Raw genomic sequence first — 6511 nt, 5'->3', positions numbered from 1 at the left:
TTAGTTCGGGCGCCACTGTAGAGACATTAGGTTTTTTTTAAGGATATCTGAAAAATATGCAGTGCCCTTGCCCGGACTCGAACCCGGAACTCTCGAATACTCTCCGAGTGTGATACCATTACACCACGAAGACATGCGGAAAAAATACCTTATAACAGCACAAAAAATGAAGATCAGCAATGTTACATTACTCTTTACCATATTGTCCCAACTTCACTAATGAAAACGAAAGCAGTTTTAATCATTTTGCATACTTGTTTACCTTAGAGTTTGCTGAGATTTAAGGTCATGACATTATCTCGAACGCGTGGGCGCAATTATTGTAGCAACAATCCCTTACTAAGTAACGAACACGTGCGTAGATCTAAACGGAAATGCGTCTCACCTCGACAGCACTATCACATTGAAATGAAAATTCGTCGCCAAGGACAAACAATCGCCATCTTTGGCAACCCATGCCCTACTGTAAGAAAGAGCTGACTGGTTTCGCGCGCACCTCTAGAGATCTCGTTATCAGAGTCCGTGAGACACGCGATTTGTGATCATAAATTTACACATCCTTGCACTGAACTCATCGAACGTGTCGTGAGCTGTCTTATTTGCGATATGGTGAACGTATGTCCAACGATTTCAGCTCACGTCTCTCATACAGAACTTATAAACTGTGGTACTGTCTCATTTCTATCCCTCTCATCTTAAATGAACTACTGTTAAGGTGAACTTCCTTCTCTAAGGTGCTTTACACAGATCACAAGTATCTGTGTACCCCACTCTCTATAAATACATATATATTTAGAGCGTATTTACATTCATAAAGCAATAAACTGTCTCAAGGTAAGCCGATTTAATGAATTTTTAAAAGTGTTTGTTGTTATTTTACGTAATATATGGTATAATGTTTAAATATAATTCATTAATTATGTCTACCGGTCAATAATAAAATATTGTTACAATTATTTTATTATAGACAATGCAGTTCTTATTATCATGCTTATCTGAAGTTAATTTGCCTTTATAAAATGTAATCTATTAACCCTTTCATAGATATACAGAGAGATACATATATTGTGAGTTACTCATTTATTCAGTCATTTCAGTTATTTAATATTAAGTCATAGAAAAACTATCTGCTGAATTTTAAATAATGAAATGCATTGAAATTGTTGGTAGTCAAACATAAATATAATTTAATATGAGCCTGAAAATATTTTTGAAATAAGTTAAGAAACTGCAATATAAAGAATGACATCGGAATAGGATCTTTTCATTGTCTCTAAAATAGTTGACTATAAATACCATTTCTTGTATTAAATCACTAAATGTTTCTATGAAATTATTTTATACTAAAATGTATATATTTCAAGTACGATAACGATTAGACCATATGGTTTACCATTGCCGCTTGTATTTTTATCGTATAACTATTTTGTATTTTATTATGCAAGTTATAACAATTAAAACAGTATTCATAAGAAAATATTACAATATCTGCAGTATAAATGAATTACATGTATTACAAACCTATGCTACGATTCTTTAAAAATTTCCAAGTTGCTGAATGGATAACACTACATTTAAGTTGCTCATGCGCCGTAATTTTATATTTCTATTAAAAGCAATGAAATGTCAACTCATCTCCTCATCACCGTTTTACATTTTTAAGAATTACTATTTTTCATTCATGAATGAATACTTATGCGTTCTTTCTAAACTAATTTCATGAGATGTAGATAATCCTTTTTAAAACTGCATTTGATATTTTCAGTAAACGTGGCTCATATTTCATTACATCATTCATTATATGTTGAAATAAAACACGTATAAAATTATGTATGATCTTGAACTGAAAGAGAAATTTTTCTTCATCACCGTTTCACATTTTTAAGAATTATTATTTTCATCCATAAATGAATGCTAATACGTACTTTTTAAACAGCTTCCATGAGATGTACATAATTGTTTTTTAAAGTGCATTTTATATTTTCAGTAAACATGGCTCATATTTTATTGCATCATTCATTAAATATTGAAATAAAAAACATATAGAATTATGTACGATATTACACTGAGAGGAAAAATTTCTTCTTCACTGTTTTATATTTTTAAGAATTATTATTTTTCATCCATGAATGAATACTGATTCGTACTTTTTAAACACCTTCCATGAGATGTAGATAATGGTTTCTAAAAATGCATTTCGTATTTTCAGTAAACTTGGCTCATATGTCATTGCATCATTCATTAAATACTGAAATTAAAAAAATATATAGAATTATGTACGATATTGCGCTGAGAGGGAAAATTTCTTCATCACCGCTTTGCATTTTTAAGAATTACTATTTTTCATTCTTGAATGAAAATTGATTCGTACTTTGTAAACTGTTTCCATGAGATACAGATAATTGGTTTTAAAAATGCATTTTATATCTTCAGTAAACGTGGCTCATATTTTATTGTATCATTCATTAAATACTGAAATAAAATCATATAGAATTACGTAAAATATTACGCTGAAAGGAAAGGAAATTTTATTAGTTTTTTGAGTTCATGGAACTGTCCTTTTCAGATACATGTCAGGCTCAATTTACTCAAGCACTATTATAAGATTTTTCCCTTATGTGATGTAAAATTTTATTTTAAACTCCTTGCATTTCCATTCGAACTTGAAAATTTGATGTAAGAAAATTTTATTTTACTATGCAGCAATACTTACTTAGAATTTGAGGCTAGCGTTATAAACAAATATCGTATTTTATATGCAAGAATAATAAACGCACTTTATTACTGTTATAAAAATTCGAAAATTTGAATGTGTGGATTATCGTTAATATGTCATTAAAATATTTTGTCTGATGATGTTCTTACAGTAAATTTAAATATGTGTATAAGAAATTAAATTTACCTTTCACCGAGCAGAAGATTAAAATGGAATGAGAAGTTGTTGTATCACTCGTTATTACTAAAGTATAAACTAATTTGAATTTATTCAAAATAGCTTTAAAATCGCATTTGACTGAATAATGCAGTTATTTTAATTATTATCACATTTTTATTTCATGCGATGCAGTACGCATCAATTTCATATTTGATGGTTAAAAATGCAAGAAATTTACAATGAATATTAAACATATTGAGTTTCAAGGCTAAATAAAATGAGTCCTATAAATTTATCAAGCAAATGTTTTGAGATGCGAGAGTAATATTTTAGCAGAATAGATTTATATTTTAATGTTTTGTTCGGAATATAGTATTTTTTATTTCCATAAATTATTGTTTTCATCTTTCTTTAAATTTTCTAATTCAGAAATAAATGAATATGCAATTCATAATGGAACTATGAATAGTCGTTTTAAATGAGAAGCCCACATACTTGTTAACTTTTAAGTAATGTTTTATGTTCTTTTTCTACATTTGAATTAAAATTAACATTTTGCGTTTTATGTATATGTAAAGCAATTTTATGTATATAGTACATATGGAGTTAAGTTTTCTTGAATAAGGTAAAATTAAATAAATAATTGCTTGAGCTTCTCTCACCAGCATTATAATTTGATTTTCGAGTTCTTTTTCTAATTTTATAATTCATATATATATATATAATAATTTAAAAAATGGGTAGATGAAAACAGTGGAACCCTCAACAGCTTCGATATTGCTTAAATGGCCGAGAAGATCGTAGTGGCTGAGTGGAAAGCATGATGACGCAGTTTAGCACAACGTGTCTTGAAAAATCACAGTCTTTATTTTTTTTTACGTATAAGGTATTTTCTCCCTCTTTTCTGTATTATTTCATGGGGTAAAGGTAGCACACTAAGCGCGTATTCGAGAGGTGCAGGGTCGAGTCCCGGCAAAGGCATGGCTCACGCTTTGTGTTTTCTACTTAAAAACAAACCTAATGATTCTACAGTGGCGCCGGAACTAAAAACAAAAGGTTGTGAATGATGATTCATCATCTACAGTATTTGGCGACTGGGTCTCTTAATCTCCAGTCACCATTTAAAAGGAAACAAATCATTCTCTTCCTCTTTTCCGTATGCCTTTGTGGTTTAACGGTAGCACACTCGGCGCTTATTCAAGAGATCCAAATTTCGAGTCCCTGCTAGGGAACTGCACATTTTTCATGTCTCCTGCTACAAAAATCCTAATGACTCTGCAGCTGAAAGCAGATGATGATGTCATATTTGTTAACGACGAGAGCCGATGCCTAAGATGTTAGTTGCATTCATGGAAGATTTTTATATTTCTTCATTCTTGATTATAATCATATTGACTATGACAATTTTATCAAAGAATTATAAGAGGTGGATTGTAAAAATTACATAATAATGCTCAAGCCTATAACTTCTAAGAACTTTAATGTTATTCCTTGGAAAATTTTATGGTTACCAAAATTTTCGAAGAATTTACTGATATTTCAGAGGGAAACATTTTAAAAACCATTACGTTGGCTTATCATTTATGAATTACTGAAACACACACACATGTATATATATATATATATATATATATATATATATATATATATATACACTCATAATAATAATAATAATAATAATAATAATAATAATAATAATAATATATATATATATATATACTCATAATTTCTTACTTTTAAAATAACCATTGCGTTAGAGATTAGACCTCAGTATATACTTCATTTCATTGCTAAGACATCTGAAAAACGTATTTAATTTTATTATTAGTTTCCAAGATTTTGTTAATATTAAAGTGTCCTTAAATTATTTTATATAATATGCATTTATTTTATGAAATTCATTTCAAATACCGAATTTAGTGATTTAATTGCCTCTTTCAAATTTTATCTCATGAAAAATCGACCAATATGAGTTTAATTTAATGAAATTCGTTTAAAATAGCATATATAATAGTTTTTCATTTATTTGTTTCAAATTTTATCACATGAAACATAGATCGATATGTAGATCGAAATTAGAAACGTTATTTCTCAGTGACGTTGTGAGTTTAGCTGGTGATAAAGAGGTTATAAAACATAACTGAAATCTATTATGTATCCTTTTTACCATAATTTAAATATTCACAAACTAAATTCAGTTTATCTATATTCAATTTAATAGTTATATGTGCTCGTAATACGATGGGCACAAGTTTTTAAATGATAATTTTGTTTTTATTTTCCGTGAAGAATTCCTATAAAACATAAAAAACTCTTTCAAATATCCACTGTTTGTTGTTTCCGTCCTTCAAATAGCTAAGTTTACTGCACCTCAATACCTAGAAAAAAAATTTCCTTTTTAAGATTTGGTATTTACACCAGTTAAAGAAAAATCTTCTAATGCTTATAGCCCAACTGGTGAAGCTAGTCGTTATCCTAGAAAACCAACCGACGAACAAAAGTAAAACCTTTTAATGGATTAAGGCTTCAGCAAAGAAGAGTGAAAGCATTATAAGGCTTTTAAAATATTGCTTTCAAAATGAATTCGATGTACAGACGAAAGAGAACTAATTTCTCGAGGACTGGAAACAGGATGAGATTATTGATAATCCAAGCATTTTGAGTTCTACTGCCCTTTTGACACTTGAAGCAATTTTGTTTGCTAATTATCATTTTTCTATGCACCTCAAATATATAAAATGGAAATTCTAGTCACTGCTGCAGAAGATAAATCCGTTATCACTTTTCCTTATGAAAGATGGGAAGTGGACCTATGATAATAAAATGTTAATGAATTATATTTTAGGAGTAATAAAAATGTTTAAAATAGTAATGGGTGCAGAGCTACGTCTCTCTCAGCTATTAAGGAAGCTACAGACGAGATGTGAACGTGCTTTTAAAATTCTCGCTGAAAGGTAGAATTTCGATCGAGATATTTATTAGTAATCATAGGGATTTATTTGGAGCAATCTGTAGAGATTATTTATTGGTGTGAGCCGTCATAGCCTACGCAGCTCTTATATAGAGAAGCTAGTGTAACCTGTTGTTGCATACATGTGAACGAGTTTTATCCTCGAATGTTAAAGAAGCCGTTTTGTTTCAAATTTCAAATTCGGTCATTATGAAGGATAGAAAATTGATATTGAAATTTATCTAATATTATGTTCACTTTATCTTTTTCATAAATGTCATCATTTTGAACTTTTCTTAGTCTTTTTGTTATGACAGGTTGTAGAGTTTTCCTTATTTTGCATAACAAATATATTTTAAGTTTGACACCTGTACTAGACTTCTCAACTTCCCCTCACATTCTCTCGCCAGGATGTAAATTTAAAGTTAATTGAAGTGCTTATTTAAACGGGTGAATCTCTCAGATTATTCAGAGCCTGTTTCGCTAGCCGAGCGCACGTTTCGTTGTTATTTCGCTGTTACGCTAGTAAGCCTTTTGGACTTATCATATTCAGCATCACGCCGGTTAGGTTCTTGTGAGTCCACCCCTTAAGCGTAACTTAAGTGCTAACTTGCACTATTTATTTTAGGTTTGACTTAACTGCATTCTACGTTTTAGTTTTCACCGCAAGTTGACAGTGCTTTTGT

At 29.9% G+C, this 6511-nt stretch overlaps 1 protein-coding gene across 1 annotated transcript in view; it reads left to right on the top strand.

Annotated features, from left to right (window-relative positions):
• Nucleotides 1-504: 504 nt before the first annotated feature.
• The window catches only part of LOC118192944 (GTP-binding protein Di-Ras2), a 175742-nt gene continuing 169735 nt past the window's right edge, over nt 505-6511 (top strand). The window contains exon 1 of the mRNA XM_085817757.1: nt 505-834. The gene's annotated coding sequence lies outside the window, so the exon portion shown is untranslated. The remainder of the gene's footprint in view (nt 835-6511) is intronic.

Source organism: Stegodyphus dumicola, chromosome 5, assembly GCF_044657685.1.
Source record: "Stegodyphus dumicola isolate Sdum_Otavi_A_Nest chromosome 5, ASM4465768v1".
Lineage (NCBI taxonomy): Eukaryota > Metazoa > Arthropoda > Arachnida > Araneae > Eresidae > Stegodyphus > Stegodyphus dumicola.
The sequence above is the reverse complement of the archived record's forward strand: the minus strand, read 5'-3'. Positions and strand labels throughout refer to the sequence as shown.